The sequence below is a fragment of the Notolepis coatsorum genome (assembly GCF_963971535.1).
Source record: "Notolepis coatsorum genome assembly, chromosome: 13".
Lineage (NCBI taxonomy): Eukaryota > Metazoa > Chordata > Actinopteri > Aulopiformes > Paralepididae > Notolepis > Notolepis coatsorum.
In genome coordinates this window covers 58,968,614-58,990,485 of record NC_140177.1, presented here as the reverse complement: position 1 = coordinate 58,990,485, position 21,872 = coordinate 58,968,614, and positions in this window count along the sequence as shown.

Genomic DNA, 21,872 nt, shown 5'->3' with positions numbered 1-21,872 from the left:
CTTGGCCCTACCCCGAGTTTTGGAGTGCCCTCGACTGGGTAGTGGCACTTCAGAACGGAGCTAAGGGACAGGGGTTGAAATCCTTACCTAGGAAATAGGACACCCCTCGTTATTAGTAATAAAATAATGTAAATATGGTTATATGGTTATGTAGTGATACATTATTTTGTATATATTCGCTTATTTGGTTTTAATACAGTGTAGTTTAACATAATAATGATAGGCCTACGTGTTTATTGTATGTACCAAACACAGCACTTTATTTACAGTGTATTTTGAGATCATGTTAATATATATTTGAAATGTTGTGGAACTGAACGATTTTGGAAGGGTGTATGTCTGGATAGAAAGGAAGCCAGACAATTCAGCATTTTTCCTCAATATCTCCGCAACATCTGAGAATTACGAAACACCACCAGTTGTCCGTAATCTCCGTCTCTTGCATTTTGACATGGGGACTGGCGTTCCATGACCCTGGTCTGCGAGGAAAACTAACCCGGAACAAGGAGCGGTACTGCCCAGGTAAGCCTACTGTCTGGTTGAGCAGTTTCGCCATATTTGATTGTTAAACTGACATATCCATCATGTTCGCTGTCAAGCGATATATCCATTAATCTTTTCTTGATTTGGAGCAGTGGAAATAGTTGTAATCATATTTGGAACGGTGTGTGTCTGGACTCTGGAGAAAAGTGAGATGGGAAAAAAAGTGCCACGCGATTCAGCATTATTTCTTCAAAGGGAAAGGTGTTATGCCAAGTTCTGCAAAAACCAAATAGGCTGATACGTACAAAATAATCATATCACGTATACGTACAAAATATACATATCACTACAGAAACATAAGTCATTTACATTCCCTTCTACCCCTCCATTGTGAGTCAGCATCTGAAAACACTGCTGCATGCTGAGTCCGCTGCTCTACTCTATACACGTATGACTGCATTTCCATACACCCCTCAAACACTATAGTCAAATTTGCAGACGACACAACAGTGGTAGGACGAATCTCAAACAACGATGAGTCTGCCTACAGAGATGAAGTCCACAATTTAACTGGATGGTGCACGGACAATCTCACATTAAACATAAAAAAAAACAAAAGAGATCATCATTGACTTCAGGAGACACAGGGTGGACCCCCCCCCCCCCTAATCATCGCAGGTGAGGAAGTGGAGAGAGTCCCCTGCTTTAAGTTCCTAGGGATCCACATCACTGAGGACCTCAAATGGACCACCAACTCCACTGCACTGGTTTAAGGACACTTAGAAAAATCAACCTGTCTGCTGAGCTGCTTAAAGCCTTCTGCCACTGCTCTATCGAGAGCATTTTAACATACTCCATCACAGCATGGTACGCAAACTGCACAGAAAATGAAAGAAAATCTCTCCAGAGAGTCATAAACACCTCCCAAAAAATCATCGGTCTCCCCCTGCCCACACTGGATGACATCTTCAGAACGCGCTGCCTCCGCAGAGCTAGCAGCGCATCCTGACAGATTAAACGCACCCCTCTCACCACCTCTTCTCCCTGTTGCCATCTGGGACGCGATACAGGGCCTTCAAAGCCTGCACCTCCAGGCTGCAGAACAGCTTCTTCCCTAGAGCCATCACTGAACTGAACAATCACCCCCCCCCCCCCCCCCCCCCCCCCCCTTATTGCCATCAACAAGCGACTGCTCTACTTTCTGGAAAGTGGGAACCTGGAATGTGAGGAGCCTGCGAACACCTGGACAATTGGCGAATGTCCTACAAGAGATGGATACAATGGGGATAGAGATATTGGGAATTGCTGAAACATTTTGGAGAGGAGAAGATGACTTTAGATACACCTTACCAACTGGACAATCATTTAGAATCATATCTTCGGGTGGAAAACAACATAGAAAAGGTGTAGCTTTTGCTTTGACTGAGAAAGCAGCAAAAAGCGTGGAAAGTTATCAAACAATATCGGAACGTATTATCACCTTGAGAATGAAAGTGTAGAAGGGTGAATTATCCCTGCTTGTGGGAGTAGTAGTACACAGACACTGGGTAGTAGGATACTATAGTATTGGACCTATAAGTACCCCCGTCTTTGGCCCGGAACGTCGTACTGGAGGGCTTGCAGCTGGAGTGGATGGGGCCCAGGAATTACTAACCTGGGGACTGGTACTCTGGTCTCCCTCGTCTTCCAAGGCGGTCAGCAGTAGCTCCCCACACACCCTCACTCCCTCAGTACCTCCGACAGCCCTCCCACACCCAGTGACTGTCAGTTCAATAGTATTATTGGGCTTCCCTTTAAGCAGTACCCTTCCTTGACCACCTGTATAGACCCTTCAAATGCTATTTTGTAAATGGGGTGTAAGGGTTAAATAATTATGCCGTCACAATATTTACCCAGAGAATAAAATAGCAAATGGAACTCAAAGAAAGAGACACACAAAATGATCCCAATTAAATCTACGTTTAGTGAAGCCTGGGCAGATTATACATTACAACGTTAATGCTTACTCATAATGGCACCGGGTGCTCTTGTTATCAATGTAGGGGAAGCTCTTCCCACCATAGGCACAGAGTGCTCAATACATTAAACCATCCCGCTTGTACTGGGGGAACCCAGGCATAGAACGTAGACACATTGGGAGTCTCAGAATCAAACAGTCAAATAAACCAATAACAAAAATAACCAATAAATGTGGGCCCACGTTATCAAAGAAAACCTAACCTAAGCCGGCTTAAATTGTTTGGGGTACCCCTTAGACACCGGTGATTAGCGTTCACTTCAATGGACGTTGCTGTTGATACACACGTGGTACTGTTAGTACTTAGCCAAGATGGCGGACCCACTCTTGTCACCACTAGTCCGGATGACAAGATGGCGTCGGCAATCCACGAGCACAGCCAGCAGGTTGGGCGAACAGCAGGCAGTGGTTAGCGGGCAGAGCTTGCTGTATGGCGTCCTCTGCTGGTGGGAAGAGGCGTCCTCTGTACCGTCTGGGAAACGTCCACCGCTGCTGTTGCTGGCTTGCTTCCGTTGCGCGAGCTAATACTTTGGCTACCTTAAACACAGCTAAGCTTTGGGTCTCGGTGCACCCTCCTGCTATTCGGTTATACTGTTAACGCAACGTGGCTGGCTACACCACCGGTCTCTTCAGCGCCTCGCGCCCGGTAGTCTACTCAAGTCAGACGGAGCCGTTAGCGGCATGCTACTATACCGCACACAGTAACTACTATAACCTGCTAACGTTAGACGTTAGTCTCGTTAGCTTAGACGTTAGTCCTTGGGTTCGGTTTCTCTTACTCACACACTATCACGGATACTTCTAGGATAACCCGTCACTAGCAAGTATGTCTCATCACCCGTCGCTCGCTCCGGCGGGGCTCTCCTTCAACGGGCTCGTTTGAGTACCCGTCCACTGTAACTGCGACTGATCACCGTCAAGTCCAATGTCGAAGAGAGCTTCCTGTTCCCCTCACCTCCAGGTGATTCCCTCTTCCTCGTTGCTTGCTTCTCTCCACTGCTCCACCTGCCACCACTGCACTCCGCCCCCTGCTGGCAACCTCCACCGGTCCCACGCAAAGACCGCTCCAGAAAAGGAAACAAAGGCTCAATGTTATTGCTAGTAATCCATACTGCATCTGGAGAGGAGTAGCACCTCACCTCGTCGTTAGACTGGGCGAGCTATCCAAAGGAACACTGTTAGTCTATCCAAAGGAACACTGTCAGTCTATCCAAAGGAACACTGTAAATCACACGTTATACACACACAGGGAAAGTAACAGTTAGTTAGCACTACTGAATACTTTGTAGAATATTCAGGCTGCTACATTTCCCCCCACTTTAAACTTGCCAAGTCCTCTGCAAGTTACTCAATGAAACCCGCTTAATGACATGAAAACGGTCCTTAGACCCACAGTTTCACACATTGTTTCATTACCACATACTGTTCTACACCCACACGCTTCAGCACGTAGTCCTGGTGATACCCGGCAGGGAACCGACCTCTAGTACTCCTCTGGGGTGAGCACCACCTCTGGGTCCTCCCTGGGCGAGCACCATCTCTGGGTCCTCCTTGGGCAAGCACCATCTCTGGGTCCTCCCTGGGCGAGCACCATCTCTGGGTCCTCCCTGGGCGAGCACCATCTCTGGGTCCTCCCTGGACGAGCACCACCTCTGGGTCCTCCCTGGGCGAGCACCATCTCTGGGTCCCCCTTGAGCGAGCACCATCTCTGGGTCCTCCGGGGCCGGGTTCGTTCAACCTCCCCTGCGTCTGATTCTGGGTCAGATCCGTCTGTCTCTGTTGGTAGGCCCTTGGCCACGGCTTCGCCCGCTGAGGCCTCTGAGGAGCCGCCCGCGGCGCCCTCCTCGCCCCCGTCTCCGCCGTCTTCTCCACCCTCGTTTGAGGGGAGCCACGTTACCTCTCCTGACGTCCTCTCGACGTTCCCATGTCCACCCTCCGGGCCCGGCTTGACCCCTGTCGGTGAGCGTCGGTGCCGGTATGGACGCCGATGAGGCCCCTGCTCTGGACCGTCTCCGCCGTCCTCGCCGTCCTCTCCTGAGGGGACCAACTCTACCTCTCCTCCTCGACCCCCATCCGACCTGTTCTCCTTGTTCTCCTCTCGGTCTCGCACCAGTCTGGGACGGGGGAAACCCCTTGGTCGGAAGCCTCTGTAGTACTTCTGTCCCCTGGGTTTGTCTTTCCCGCAGTCTCGGTCCCCACTCCGGGACCTGTCGCGTCTCCTGTCGGGCTCCCTCTTCTCAGGCCCTCTCCTGTCAGGCCCTCTCCGGTCGGGCTCTCTCTGTCCAGGCCCCCTCTGGTCGGCCTTTCTCCTCTCAGACCCCCTCCGGTCCGGCTCTCTCTCCAGCTCTCTCTGGTCAGGCTCTTTCTCCTCAGGCTCTCTCCTGTCAGGCCCTCTTCGTTCGGGCTCTCTCTCTTCAGGCCCCCTCTGGTCGGCCTTTCTCGTTTCAGACCCCCTCCGGTCCGGCTCTCTCTGGTCAGGCTCTCTCCCCGCAGGCCCTCTCCTTTTGGGCTCTCTCTGTTCGGGCCCCCTCTGGTCGGCCTTTCTCTTTTCAGACCCCCTCCGGTCGGGCTTTCTCTGGTCAGGCTCTCTCCCCGCAGGCCCTCTCCTTTTGGGCTCTCTCTGTTCGGGCCCCCTCTGGTCGGCCTTTCTCTTTTCAGACCCCCTCCGGTCGGGCTCTCCCTCCTGCCCTCTCGGGTCAGGCTCTTTCTTCTCCCGTTGCCGATCGAACGGGGTCTTAGGGGGCTGGATCCCTCGGACCACTGTCCGCCCCACTGGTTCCAGCTCGGGAGCGGGGGAAGGGGCGGGACCCTTCGTGGGGGGCAGGACCGTCTCCTCCTCGGACCCGTTTGTCGCCGCCATCGTCTGGCCGAAAAACGTCCGTCCCCCGTCGAGGGCGGCTTGGGTCCTTTCCGGGGCCAGTATCTGTCGGCCCAGGAGGTCTGCGGTGGTCAGCTCCTCCACGGCCTCCGTGACCTCCTTCCTCACTTCAGTGACGGCGTCTTGGCTGTCTCTTTGCCCCCTCAGAGCCGCCTGGGAGCGACGCTTCTCTTGGAGTGCCTGTGTAACGGATGGTACCGCGAAGCCCAGTCACGAAGAACTTCCGACGTTGAGAAGTGGCTGAGGCACGGTAGCGGTACCAGGAAGTGAAACTCACTCCCCAGAGGCATCCAAACTGAGCGCTTAGGGAGGAGTTCCTCTCTTGGCGCAGCGGTTTGTGTTGCTTCCCCCCAAGCGGACGCCCGGGGTTCGACTCCCACTCAAGGCGCGGTCGAAGTTTCGTGGCAGGTACTAGGTTCAAGTTTCAAGTTTCAAGTTTCTTTAATAGTTGTCATACAGAGGTACAGAATACTTTTATACAAAATGCTTCTTACTGTTGCGCTCCAGAGACTGTGCAAGACAAGATAAGTATGAAATAAAATAACATAGTAAAATTAGAAGTAAAAAAATTAGGTCACAGTGTTCAGTTTAGACATATGTACAATGTTCGATGCAGAATAGACGTAGTTACCATACAATATACAATACTGTGCAGTGTACTAATATACAATACTATATAGTGCAAGGCAGAAATGGAGAAATGGGACGAGGTGCAATTTAGGTACAATTCACAGTAGGTGTACGAGTTGTAGTGCAAATCCTTTATCAATAAATATAAAGTGTAAGTGTGTTTGTGTGATCTAAAGTGTGGAGAGTGGGTGCTGCAGTGTGTTGTTTGTTTGAGTGAGTGTGTGCGTGTGGGTGTGTGTGCTGTGTGCATTTGATGGTTGTTGCATAGTGATTATTGTTCGTTTAGCAGCCTGATGGCCTGGGGATAGAATCTTCTTCTGAGTCTTTCTGTGCTCGCCTTAAGACTCCGGTATCGCTTGCCTGACCGCAGCAGTTCAAAGAGGCAGTTGTTCGGGTGGCTCGAGTCCTTAATAATTCTCTTAGCCTTCCCCTTGCACCGCTTGTTGTAAATGTTCTGGAGGGTGGGAAGCCCCCCTCCAATTGTGCGTTCGGCTGAACGTGTCACTCTTTGTAGTCTGCTACGGTCTTGTGCAGTGCTATTCCCAAACCAGGAGGTGATGTTGCCGGTCAGGATGCTCTCTATTGTACATGAGTAGAAGTTCCTAAGGATCTTCTGACTGACTTGGAACTTCCTTAGGCGCCTGAGGAAGTAGAGGCGTTGTCGTGCCTTCTTCACAACACTGTCAATGTGTGTGGTCCATGTCAAGTCCTCGGATATGTGGGCTCCGAGGTACTTGAAACTGTTCACTCTCTCAACCGGTGCCCCGTCGATGCTGAGGGGGCTGTAGTCCTTGACCCCCGACCTCCTGAAGTCCACAATCATCTCTTTTGTTTTGCTGACGTTCAGGGAGAGGCAGTTCTCCTGACACCACTGTGACAGGTTCTCTACCTCTTCCAGGTAGGCCCTTTCGTCGTTGGCAGAGATCAGGCCCACCACTACTGTGTCATCAGCAAATTTGATGATGGTGTTGTTGTTCCGCTGTGCTACGCAGTCATGTGTGTACAGGGAGTAGAGGAGGGGGCTCAGAACACAGCCCTGGGGGGCCCCTATGTTGAGCGTGATGGATGAGGAGGTGCAGTTGCCGGCTCTTACCACCTGGGGTCTGCCCGTCAGGAAGTCCAAGACCCACTGGCAGAGGTCATAGTTCAAGCCCAGGTCCCTGAGCTTGGCTATGAGTTTGGAGGGGACTATGGTATTGAATGCTGAGCTGTAGTCGATGATCAGCATTCTCACATAGTTCCCCTGCCTCTTGTCCAGGTGTGATGCTGCTGTGTGCAGCACATGGGCTATGGCGTCCTCCGTGGACCTGTTGGGGCGATATGCAAATTGCAGAGGGTCCAGGTTGATGGGGAGGGAGGAACAGATGTAGCCCTTCACTAGCTTCTCAAAGCACTTCATGGCTATGGAGGTGAGGGCTACAGGGCGGTAGTCGTTGAGGCAAGCGGGCGTAGATTTTTTGGGTACAGGGATGATGGTGGACTTCTTCAGACAGGTGGGGATGACAGCCTGTTCCAAGGACAGGTTGAAGATGTCAGTGAATACCGGGGCCAGTTGGTCGGCACAGACTTTTAGGACGCGGCCGGGGATGCCGTCCGGTCCTGCTGCCTTCCTGATATTCACTTTTTTAAAGATCCGTCTCACCTCATGCTCTGTTACCCTGAACACTGAGTCTCCATCAGCAGACCCCCCCCCCCCCCATTGCCGTGGTTTGTAGGCTGGTGTTGTTATTCACAGCCTCAAACCTCGCATAGAAGGAATTGAGATCATTTGCTAAGGAGATGTCACTGTTCAGTTTGAGGGGGGTGCCTTTGTAGTCTGTCATTGTTCTGAGGCCCTGCCACATGCCTCTAGAGTCAGCCTGTTCAAACTGAAGTTCAACTTTATCCCTGTAACGCCATTTTGCCTCTATTACTGCTCTCCTGACGTTGTATCTTGCCATCTTGTGTTCTTCCATTTTGCCTGTCACCAGCCCGGTGTTGTATGCTGATGTGCGCACTTTCAGAGCCTCACGGACGGATTTGTCTACCCAGGGCTTTTGATTTGGGTAGATTTTAATTTTGGTGGAGGGGATTGTTTCTTCTACCAGAGTACAGACATAGTCAATCACCATTTCGGTGTATTCGTTAATATTGGCTGTGTTATCACGGAATACACTCCAGTCTGTGCATCCAAGTGCAGCTTGGAGTGACTCCTCTGACGTCACGGCCCAACGCTTAACCTCTCGCGAGACCACCGGCGTTCAGGTTGTACCTGTTACAGTGGTGCCGTGACCCGGATGCCTTGGGTGGTGTGAGTTCAGGGGGGGTGAATGTAACGGATGGTACCGCGAAGCCCAGTCACGAAGAACTTCCGACGTTGAGAAGTGGCTGAGGCACGGTAGCGGTACCAGGAAGTGAAACTCACTCCCCAGAGGCATCCAAACTGAGCGCTTAGGGAGGAGTACCTCTCTTGGCGCAGCGGTTTGTGTTGCTTCCCCCCGTGCGGACGCCCGGGGTTCGACTCCCACTCAAGGCGCGGTCGAAGTTTCGTGGCAGGTACTAGGTTGTACCTGTTACACCTGCTCCAACTCCTTCACGGCCTCTTCCCGTTCCAGTCTCGTCACTGCTTCTTCCAGTGTCGTCATTCGTGCTGTCTGCGTCTGGTACGTCTCCTGCAGCTCCTCCAGAGCCGCCTGGGATCGACGCTTCTCTTGGAGTGCCTGCTCCAACTCCTTCACTGTTTCGGCCTGCTGCTCTAGGAGTGCCGCCTGAGTCGGGCACTTCTCCTGCAGCTCCTCCAGATCCCTGGCGTGGGTCTGTTCCTGTTTCTTCACTGCTTTTTCCAGCCCATCTCACAGCCGCTGTACCTCCTCCCCGTGGCTCTGCTGGTCACTCAGCCGACACCACAGCTCTTCAAAACCCCTGGTCTTGTCCACCAGCTATACTTCCAGCTGGTCGCACAGCCACTGCTGCTCCTCACACTTATCCTGCCACTCCTGCGCCAGTTCCAGGCATTCGCTCAACCGCTCTTGGCCAGCGAACAGCTGTCGGAGCGACTTCTGCGCGGCGCGGGCTCCTTTCTTGGACGTCATGGTCTCTCTACTGGTCTGTCAAGGAAGTGGAGTAGGATGTTGATCCTGTTCGTGACGCCAAATGTAGAAGGGTGGATTATCCCTGCTTGTGGGAGTAGTAGTACACAGACACTGGGTAGTAGGATACTATAGTATTGGACCTATAAGTACCCCCGTCTTTGGCCCGGAACGTCGTACTGGAGGGCTTGCAACTGGAGTGGATGGGGCCCAGGAATTACTAACCTGGGGACTGGTACTCTGGTCTCCCTCGCCTTCCAAGGCGGTCAGCAGTAGCTCCCCACACACCCTCACTCCCTCAGTACCTCCGACAGCCCTCCCACACCCAGTGACTGTCAGTTCAATAGTATTATTGGGCTTCCCTTTAAGCAGTACCCTTCCTTGACCACCTGTATAGACCCTTCAAATGCTATTCTGTAAATGGGGTGTAAGGGTTAAATAATTATGCCGTCACAATATTTACCCAGAGAATAAAATAGCAAATGGAACTCAAAGAAAGAGACACACACAATGATCCCAATTAAATCTACGTTTAGTGAAGCCTGGGCAGATTATACATTACAACGTTAATGCTTACTCATATGGCACCGGATGCTCTTGTTATCAATGTAGGGGAAGCTCTTCCCACCATAGGCACCGAGTGCTCAATACATTAAACCACCCCGCTTGTACTGGGGGAACCCAGGCATAGAACGTAGACACATTGGGAGTCTCAGAATCAAACAGTCAAATAAACCAATAACAAAAATAACCAATAAATGTGGGCCCACGTTATCAAAGAAAACATAACCTAAGCCGGCTTAAATTGTTTGGGGTATCCCTTAGACACTGGTGATTAGCGTTCACTTCAATGGACGTTGCTGTTGATACACACGTGGTACTGTTAGTACTTAGCCAAGATGGCGGACCCACTCTTGTCACCACTAGTCCGGATGACAAGATGGCGTCGGCAATCCGCCAGCACAGCCAGCAGGTTGGGCGAACAGCAGGCAGTGGTTAGCGGGCAGAGCTTGCTGTATGGCGTCCTCTGCTGGTGGGAAGAGGCGTCCTCTGTACCATCTGGGAAACGTCCACCGCTGCTGTTGCTGGCTTGCTTCCGTTGTGCGAGCTAATACTTTGGCTACCTTAAACACAGCTAAGCTTTGGGTCTCGGCGCACCCTCCTGCTATTCGGTTATACTGTTAACGCAACGTGGCTGGCTACACCACCGGTCTCTTCAGCGCCTCGCGCCCGGTAGTCTACTCAAGTCAGACGGAGCCGTTAGCGGCATGCTACTATACCGCACACAGTAACTACTATAACCCGATAACGTTAGACGTTAGTCTCGTTAGCTTAGACGTTAGTCCTTGGGTTCGGTTTCTCTTACTCACACACTATCACGGATACTTCTAGGATAACCCGTCACTAGCAAGTATGTCTCATCACCCGTCGCTCGCTCCGGCGGGGCTTTCCTTCAACGGGCTCGTTTGAGTACCCGTCCACTGTAACTGCGACTGATCACCGTCAAGTCCAATGTCGAAGAGAGCTTCCTGTTCCCCTCACCTCCAGGTGATTCCCTCTTCCTCGTTGCTTGCTTCTCTCCACTGCTCCACCTGCCACCACTGCACTCCGCCCCCTGCTGGCAACCTCCACCGGTCCCACGCAAAGACCGCTCCAGAAAGGGAAACAAAGGCTCAATGTTATTGCTAGTAATCCATACTGCATCTGGAGAGGAGTAGCACCTCAACTCATCGTTAGACTGGGCGAGCTATCCAAAGGAACACTGTTAGTCTATCCAAAGGAACACTGTCAGTCTATCCAAAGGAACACTGTAAATCACACGTTATACACACACAGGGAAAGTAACAGTTAGTTAGCACTACTGAATACTTTGTAGAATATTCAGGCTGCTACAAAAGCAACACCAGCAAGTGTATGCATCACCCAAACCTATGCACCAACTGGAGAAACTGAGGATGATGAAATAGACAACTTCTATGAAAATATTGAGAGAGCGATGAAAGACCAAAAGAAATGGGGAGATGTGGAAATAGTCATGGGTGATTTCAATGCCAAACTAGGTGAAGAGAAATGGATGGTGTTGTCTGACCTTTTGGTCTGGGTATAAGAAACGACCGAGGAGATAGACTAGTGGATTTGTGCAGGAAGAACCAATTGTGGGTCACCAACACTTGGTTTGAACAACATAAACCTGCAAGACACACATGGAGATCTCCTGATGGAAACACTAGAAATCAAATTGATTACATTATGATAAACCACAGATACAAGAAAGGAATAACAAACTCTAAGGCACGACCATCTGCAGACTGTGGATCAGATCATATTCCAGTAGTGATGAAAATGAAGATCAAACTGAAAACCATCAAGAAAAAGAAAACAACACACAAAAGTTGGGACGTGAAGAGTCTAAAAGGAGCAACCATGAAGAGATGATACAGAAACGAAGTGAACAAAACATTAGAAAATAGAGAGTTAGCAGATATTGAAGATCCACAAGAAATATGGACAAAACTGAAAGAAAAAATGGGAAGCATTGCAGACATAATCTGTGGTAAACCAGAAAAGGTTGAGAAACAAGAGTGGATGATGAAAGACATTCTGGGTGAGATGAAAAAGCGAGTAATTGAATAAAACAGAGCAAAACGAAAAGTATAGAAGATGTGTAGGGATGCAAAAGAGAAGTATTACAAAGAAAAATGCTAAGAAATTGAAGAACTAGACAAGATGCACAACCCTCATGTACAACAAGATCCAACAACTAACAAGGAAGAGGAAAAAACAATCCAAGGTGTCAGAGACAAAGAAGGAAAACTGCTCCTTGACGAGAAGGAAATAATCAATAGATGGACAGAGTATGTGGAAACACTATATGAAGACCAGACAGACCAGGCTGCAGAAACAAATTAGTGGGGGGGCATAAAATGTTCTCGGGGGGGCACAATGGTTTTTCAACACAGGTTCCCTTTTATACGTTTCAGCTGGGACAGCGGCGCTGTGGCTTGCTTGGTGCTGCCCACGGTGCTGAACTAAACAGCAGAGAGGCAATTGAAAAATCGAATTTCTCTCTACCTTAAGAACTTTCACTTATACAAAAACAGACTGAACGGATATATATAACAGACCTGCTGGGGCAGCGGACTGAGAGCAGGGGACACAAACAGGCTGGATAAGATGGTCAAGAAGGCCAGTAGCGTGGTTGGGGTGGAGCTGGACTCTAGCGAGGGTGGCGGAGAGGAGGAACCTTGCTAAGCTCCAGGCCATCAGGGAAAACCCCTCCCACCCACTATACACAGACTTGGCTGACAGGAGGAGCATGTTATAGGCTCACACTACCTAAATGCAGCACTGAACGGCACAGGAAGTCCTTCATTCTAATAGCCATCAGACTATACAATGCATCACTGTGCCTCACTGCATCACTGAGCACAGAGTGACAATTACCATCTTCCTGGACTCTTACTTTTTAAACAGCACTGTGCATTATTACACCTACTGTAGACTTCAGTATATTTTTACTGTATTTATTTACTGTATCTTTTATTCTATTTTTATTCTATTTCATTTTATTCTATTCTTAGGCCATTTGTTTTGTTATTCTTATTTGTGACTTGTTCTGTCTAAATGTTTAATGTTGAGTGATTTGCAGTGTCAAATTTCCCTCAGGATAATACATTTCTATTCTATTCTATTCTATTCTATATCTTTGAAAAGTCTCCATTTATTCAACACTTCTGAATTCACTGACAAACTGAACTGAACTGACAAAAATAAGGTGCATAAAAAAGCAAACAAAATTCCTCCACAGGCTACTCACCATCATAAGTAGAGCGGCAAGCGGCGTTTGGGGACAGAGTGAAATCTTCTTAAAACACTGCCCCTCCACTCATTCCTGAACTTTTTTGTTAAGTCCTTCTCAAATGCCAACTGAATTAAATTGGCCTTAGTTGTATCGATGAAGCATACTAAGGCGATGTTCTGTAAAGACGTTCTTGAGGGTAGAAAACGAATTCTCACAGAGTGCCGTGCTAGCTTCAGTAGTGTTGTTGTTGACATCAGTGCCCACTAGGGCTGTCCCCGACTAAGGATTTGGATAGTTGACTTTGATTAAAAAAAAATAAAAATAAAAAATTCAGGGTGGGCACAGCTGACTCAGTGGGCGGGCCCGGCCCCCTAATGCCCGCCCATGGCGCCGGGACTGAGACCAGAACAGAACATTAGACACAGGAATTAGTCTAGAAGAGCTAGAAAAAGTCAAGATCATGGAAAAATTACTTGAAGAGGCTGTGAAGTCACTGGCCACGGACAGATCGCCCGGTGAGGATGAGATCCCTGCTGAACTGATTAAGAACTCGGGTGACAGATGCATCGAGCTCCTTCTAACAACATCTACAACTCAGGAAATATTCAAAATGATATCCTGAAATCAATGTTCATTCTGATCCCAAAGACCGGAAGAGCCACAGAATGCAACAATTACAGGACTATCAGTTTGATATCTCATGCATCAAAAGTACTCCTGAAAATCATCAATAACAGAATAGTATACTATGGATGGATGGATGGGTATAGTAGTCCAGGAGCAGTAACATCTATACTGGTACTCACTCTTTTGTTTATGTACTTATGTTTTTGTATGGGTGATTGGTATATATATATATATATATATATATATATATTCTTTTTTAAGATTTAAAATATACGTATGTATATGTACGTATGTATGTACGTGTGTGTGTATGTATGTGTGTATGTATGCATACATGTATGTATGGATATGTGTATCTATGTATATGTGTGTGTATATGTGTGTACATATACTACACCCAGGGCCGCCTCAGGGGGTGTGCGAGCAGTGCGGTCGCACAGGGCCTCGCGGGAAGGGGGGCCTCGCACAAAAAAATATATATATATTTTTTTTATTTATTATTTTTATCATTTTTTTTTTTTTTTTTTTTGAATTTTTTTGGCGAGGCCCCCCTTCCCACGAGGCCCTTTTTCATCACAGACCTAAAATCTAGTTTTGCTTATATGCTTATATATTTCACATTAGACACGTTTGTAGAATGTGTGTGACTTGTTCCTGGCTCTGCGGCTCTGCAGCAGACATACTCACTATTGGAGCTCTGGGGCTCTGCAGCAGACATACTATTGGTTTCAACGAAGGGAGGGGTTACATCATGTGTACGCCGGCTTGCGTCAGCTGCGTTTGACTATTTCGCACGTGCAGCTTTGGAGGTTATGCTTAGTTATGCCAGCCAAGAGGAAGAGGACGGTCATTCGGCAGATGGACTGAAGATGAAAGTTGTTGCATGTTAGACAGTTCAGTCTCTTAGCTAAAGGCAGGGACAGCTAGTTAGCTTTAGCTACGTTATAATATCGAGTGCTAACGTGTGGTTCAGTCGGAATAGCCATGATGATGTCGGCTAGTAGCTAGCTTAGCTAAAGGCTAACTAGCGTTAGCTAACCTAGAGAGAGCGCGTGCAGCATTGTTATGCCAAGATGAAGAGGACGGTCATTCGGCAGATGAACTTCGTCAACTCCACGCGGTTGTCTCCATCCTCTTGGACGTTTGGTGAGTTTTTAATGCACTCTATTCTATTCCCGCCGTGGATATATCTCTCTCTCTCTCTCTCTCTCTCTCTCTCTCTCTCTCGGGAGCCAAACGGGCCGGCTAGCTGTTGTAGCTAATGTTATATTGAGCCAAAGCGGGCCGGCTAGCTAACATTATATTGAGCCAAACGGGCCGGCTAGCTGTTGTAGTAGCTAACGGTGTGTGGCCTGGTGTCAGTACCTGGCTACTCTATTTGCAGTTAGCCTATTTAGCTGATGTCGGCCATTGGCTCCTTGCTACTTTGTTTTCTCTGGTATAGACCCTCTTCTCTTTGGATTTAAGTGTTGTTCTTTGTCCTTTTGGATCTATGTATATTCAATAATAATAATTTAGGACCTGCTCAGAGGTCATCAATCGGCACACATGCGATGCATGCATGCAATTCGTATCTGCGATTAACCCATCCCGTCGTCCTTCCCCCCCAAGGGCAGCCGGGAGCAGACAGGCGTCAACGTGAGCCGCGCCAGGGGACCAATCCAAGTGCTCCTGTCCGTCTTCGTCAAGGACGCCACAGCGTTAGCGATCTGTTGTGCATGTTTTTCCATTGGGTTTATCTTATCGGGGGGGAAACCCTTGCGAGCACGGGGAGAACATGCAAACTCCACACAGAAAGGCCTGGGAGATACCCCACCTGGGTAACTGGCATCATAGAAACCTGGTCCCCAAGCGGGAATCGAACCCTGGACCTTCTTGCTGTGAGGCGACAGTGTTTTTTTTTTTTTTTTTTTATCTTTTTATTATAAAAATAATCAGTTTACATTTTATGCATTTTCTATATATATATACACACTATATTATTTAAATGTATTACTCACATTTCCCAGGCATAGCCCACCCCCTTCTTTTGCGCTTCCCTAAATCAACCAACAAAAACAGAACAAGCCACAAAGAAAACAGTGTTATATATACTTATTTCCTATACAACAAATCAAGCATAACCCAAAAAAAAACTCCCCTATCCCACCCAAACAAACCCACAAAAAAACCTATCCAAAACCAAACTCTACTTTACCTTTTCCAAACTTAACACATTTACCACTGTCAATGAACCATCTCTTAAATATCTCCTTACTCAGCAATTTCTCTGTCAACATAACATCCCTTTTCATTAAATTCAAAAAGATTGGCCATACTTCCACCTTTCTCTGCTCAGAAAAAGCAATTCGCCTTCTCAAGACAACCGCATACCTGGCATGACTCAATACATAATTGATGAGATTGCTCTCCTCCTCCTTTCCATCTAATGCACCAAACAAAAAATATCTCTTCCAATCAGTATATTTGATTATTCCCCAGCTCGCCCTCATGCCCTCTTTCAGCTCTGCATGGAAGCCCTGTAGGCCTTCACACTCAATGAACATGTGCATAAAACTTTCATCTTTTAATTTGCACACATCACATGTTCTACTTATCTGTGTATCTATATGATGTAACACTGTTTTCGTATAGACCCTATTCTGTCTTACCATGAAATCATTATGATCACATTCGATATTATTAAACTTTACATTCACATTTTCCCATATTGATCCTCCCACCAACCCCGGAAACACTTTCTCCCACACCTGTTCCGATGCTGGCACCCTTCTTTCTTTTGTTACAAAAAATCTATAAATATCTTTACTCCTCACATTTCCCAAACCCTTCTGCTCATCCCCCTTTCCTACCCTTAATTCTGGAAGACTACAGCTCCTATTCCCTACACACTCTCTCTCTATTATCTCTCTCCATTCCTTCGGCAATCCAGTTTTAATTTTTTCAAAATTTGACACGACAGTTGCAAACCGATATTCATCATCTACCTCGATCACATTGTCATAAATGGCCTGCACCGGGAGAAAACCTGGCACATACTCATATACAAAATCTTTTATCTGCGTCATCCCTGCTCTCAGGAAGATTTTACTATATAATACATTGCTATTATGGCATATCCTGGGGTTCAGGAATACTGGCTGATTTAAAACCATATCCAGTCCCACACAATCATATACAATGTTAGGCAGGTACTCTGCCCATGCCTGTAGTACCTCCCTATACATCTCCGGTATTTTTTCCATCATTAAAGGCTTAAAGCCCATAAATAAACCATTGACACCACACCTACCTACCTTCTCTAGACTCTCTTTAAAGAAACACTTCCATCCATATTTGGTCTCATCATAAATATATTTCTGCACACATTTCAATCTTACAGTTTTCTTCCTTACCTTTAAGTCCATTAAATTCAAACCACCCTCATTACACTTACCTATTAAGACTTTGTGGGCGATTTTTGGTGACTTCCCCCACCACAGAAAATCCGCCACAACCCTATTAATTTCATTTTCTATTGCCTCTGGCATATCCAAGGCACCTAACACATATGTCAGTTTAGACATCAATAAACTGTTTATCACCACAACCTTACCCTTCAATTTTAGTGTGCGTTGTTTCCAAAATTGGAGCACCTGTTTAATCTTATTAATTATACCTACCCACGTTAAGTCCTTCTCCTCTTTCTCCTCTATCCCTATCCACACACCCAATATCTTTATGTGCCCCTCTGCTTTTTTCAGCGGAACCACACAATCACAAATTTTTACTTTACCTATACACAATAACTCAGTCTTATCAACATTAATTTTGGCTCCAGATGCCTTACCATATACCTCTAAGCACTCCATAATTCCATTTATGCTCTCCATGTCTCTCACCGTAAAGGTAGTGTCGTCCGCATATTGGTGGATCAAACTCTGCTCCCCGTAGGGTATTCCTATTCCAATTATTTCCTTTTTACTTTTTATGTATGTGGCCATAGGCTCTGCGGAAATCGCATAGAGCAAAGCTGAAAGAGGACACCCTTGCCTAACAGACCGCTCCACCCTAAACACATCTGTAATACACCCGTTACATTTCACACAGCTTTTTGCATCTTTATACAAAACACGGACCCAGTTGACCATCCTCTCCCCAAAACCAAAAACCTCCATGACCCTGATTAGGAAAAATGCTCAACCCGGTCAAAAGCCTTGTTAAAGTCCACACTGAGTACTGCACAATCATCATTATTATAATTTACATAATTTACTACATCCTTAATCGTTCTTACAGTTTCTGTGATGTCCCTACCCGGAACACTGTAGGCCTGGGTTGGCGCCACTATGCTCCCAATTACTTTCTTGACCCTGTTGGCCAGAATTTTGGTAAGCACCTTATAATCAGAATTCAACAAACTTATAGGCCTATATCCTTCTAACTTTGTTTTACACCCTTTGTTTTTAAATAAAATTGTCAAGACACCAGTGGTCATTGCTTCATTACACTCACCATTCCTCTCTATTTCTCTGTACACTTTCAACAAAATAGGTGCTAGCAGACCAACAAAAGCCCTGTAAAATTCTCCTGACAAACCATCAAGCCCAGGACTTTTGTTAGTCTGCAAACCCTGAATCGCTTCCCTCACTTCTTTTTCAGTGATTTCACCATCACACATCACTCTATCCCCTTCATCTAATCTCATTTTCACAGTTTCCAGTACATTGTTCACACATTCAAAATCCACTCCTTCACTCTTATACAATTTTTTATAAAAAGATTCCACTGTATCCAATATTCCAACTAAGTCATTCACTTTTTCCCCTTTTTCGTTTTCTAGCTCTCTTATGTATGTCCTTCTCTGTTTACTTTTTTCTAGGCCTAGAAAAAACGAGGTGCTCCTTTCTCCTTCAAGGGCATATTTCGCCTTGCTCCTCATTATTGCTCCCATGCACTTTCTTCTTTCATTCTCTGCCCACTTTGCCTCTAGCTCTGTATACTTCTCTGCACTGTGTTCTGGATTTTCTTTTAATATTTCCTCTTCTTCGGCTAGCAACCCTTTTAATTCCCATTCTTCTCTTTTGTTTTTATAATTTCTGGCCTTTGTATATCTTATACTTATCTTTTTTACATTAATTTTAACTTGTTCCCACCACATACCCACATTTTCATTAAACATTGGGTTTTCCATTTCAGCTTTCACATACCCATATATCTTTTTTTGATATTTCTCCTCACTCAATACACTTGTATTTAAACACCACACACCCCCACCTCTCCCTTGTATTTCTATTCCTAAATCAAAACACACAGCCGCATGGTCACTCAAAAAATTAAACTTCTGTTCTATATTATTAATGTAATTCCGTATTTCCCGTTTAACCAGACATAGATCAATCCGGCTTTGCCTTAAGCAGCCCGCCACCACTTGTTTCCTTGTAAACCCTCTTTTCCCAGCATTCTCCTCTCTCCACATATCCACTAGATCCACATCAGACATTATTTCTGTTAGTGTATTTCTAGCCGTGTCACACTTGAAAATCTTGCTCGTAGTATCTAACCTACTTCGCAAAGTGTTAAAGTCACCGACAAACAAACAATTCCCCTTCATGTGCACCTTTAGCCCTTCAAAAAAAACGTCCTAATTTTCTCTACATTGGGCGCATATATATTCCCTAATCTAAACAAAACTCCCTGATGTTCAAATTCTAATATAATCACCCTCCCTTCTGCGTCCTCATATATTACCTTTATATTTTCCACTACGTCTTTTTTAAATAATACTGCTACACCACATGATCGCTCTGTACCATGATTTACATATAATACATCAGTCCATTTTCTTTTCACATCATTCATCATATTTTCCGTCCACCACGTTTCCTGCAGCATCACTATATCTGTATTAAAAGTCGATATCACCTGCTCAATTTTAGTTTTGTTCCTCAGTCCATTCACATTAAGCGATGTTACAGTGATGGCAGCACACATGACGAAAAATATATTGATTATCTTATATATCATACCTTATCATACCTTCTTACACCACCCTTTAGCACCTCTCTCCTCTCTTGATTTTCTTTTCAGTAGGTTGATAGCAGATGGGCTGGTGTCCATCTCCTCAGAGTCCTCTGATGTAGCCCCCGCCTCTTCCCCGGTCCCTGGCAACCCCTCTGAGTCTCCTATAGACCCTTCCCTCTTCTTCCTCTCCTCCGCGCATGTAGACGTTCCCTCTGCCGCGTCCCTTTCGTCGCGCGCCTCTAGATGCGCTCTGCCGCCTCCTCGCCCGCCAGCGCTGCCTCCCCGGGTCCGCGGCCCAGACCCAGTAGCTCTTGTTTCGCCTGTAGATGCTCCGGATCCCAGCTGTCTCTCCACGGACTTCAGTGACCTCAGCAGTCCCGAATCAAAACCATCTATGTTTTCATTTAGGCCTGCGGTGTCTCCCCTCTCTCTCCGCCGCGCTGTCAGCTCCTTCTCCCCGTCATCTGCGTGCTGTGTGCTCGGGCCGTCACTCTCCTGTTCACTCTGACGCGCACTCAGCTCTGCGCTCTCCCCTGTCGCCGTCTCCACTTGATCTCTATCTGGGGTCTGCGTGATCTCCACCTCTTCCTCATCCTCCTCCGCTTCATCATCTCCTTTGTCTTCTCCGTCTTCTTCCTCTCCTTCGTCTTCATCATCAGCTACTGCCTCACCCTCGTCCTCTCCACCTGTTTTCTCCGTCTCAGTGGCCTCTCCTCCGTCGTTTCCACTCTCCTTGGCAGCCCCACCGGTCTCACCTCTCGTACCCTGCTCCTCGTATCGCTTCCAGGGCGTGCATGTACACTGCTCGTACTTTTCATCACATCCCCTGCACTTTCGTTCAGTGTCACACTCTCGAGCGTAGTGACCCTGCTGGGCACATTTGTGACATTTGAAGTCCGGGCAATCTCTCAGGACGTGACCAGGCTGAAGACACAGCCTACAAACTCGCACCTGCCTATTATGGATCACTCGAAAATGTTCCATCCCCTGTTGAGTCTCAAACCGGGTCGAATACGGCAGGGATTTGACATACTCAGTGAACTTCACTTTTACGAACCTTGTGCCGTCTATAATGTCTGTTCCAGGCCACGTCCTTCTCTTGATCTGCGTTACCGCCACCACTCCCCATAGCTTCAGTTTCTCGAGAATGTCCTCATCCGTTACGTATAAAGGCAGACCCAAAAAAGAGACGACAACCTCATCGTTCGACAGTTCTGTTGCCATTATTCTACTGTCCTTGATTTTAAATCCGTCCATCAGTTTCTCCTTCACCTTCTCATCCATCAACATGATTTCATACTTCTTGGGCGTCTTGTATCGACATCCAATGACAGTCCCACACTCCGACTTTATCGCCCTCAAAAGCTCCATCATTGTGACTCTATCAGGCCCCTCAATGTCCACCTCAACTGTTAATCTTAACTCATATTTTCGTTCATTCATTTCATCCGTCTGTCTCGGAATCCGCCCACCGTTCGAAATGTTTGTTGCCATGATTTCCCGTCCGAGCCTCGAGACAAACGTCAATTTCCCCCAAACAGCTAAAAGCCGTTGGGGGAAACTACACTATACAAAAAAAACAAAATAACACTCTACTACTTACTCTATACTCACTTTAACCAACTATCTCACTATCAAACTCAAAGCTTCCGCGCGCTGTCAAATTCAAACCGACCTGTCAAAAAGAGGGCGTGTTCTAGGCGACAGTGTTAACCACTACACCACCGTGCCGCTATTCATGTTGCCTTTGTGAAGTTATCTTTTCCTTCTGTTTTGTTCTTCCATTAAAAGTTGAATATCCTTTAGGGGCTCATCTTTGCTTATCTCTCTCATACATGCTCTCTCTCTAACACACACACACACAGACATGCTCTCTCTCTCTAACACACAAACACACATGCTCTCTCTCTCTCTCTCTCTCTCTCTCTTTCTAACACACACAGACATGCTATATATCTCTCTCTAACACACAAAATGACATGCTCTCTCTCTCTATATTTCTCTCTCTTTCTAACACACATATACATGCTCTCTCTCTAACACACACACACAAACAGACATGCTCTCTCTCTATCTCTCTCTTTCTAACACACACAGACATGCTCTATCTATCTCTCTCTCTTCAATTCAAATGGGCTTTATTTCACATTCTTGTATTTCTCCCAGTAGGTATGGGAGTTTTGAGTTATTGTCGATGTTTTCAAAGTCTCTTTGGGTGTTTGCAATTTGTGGGAAGTATGTCTTGGTATAGTGGGCAGGTTGTTAAGAAGTGGAGCTCGGTTTCCACCTCATCTTGTGTGCAGTGGGTCTGTCTTCGCTTGGGAGCCAGGTCTGCCTATGGCGGCCTTTCTCGATGGCTAGGCT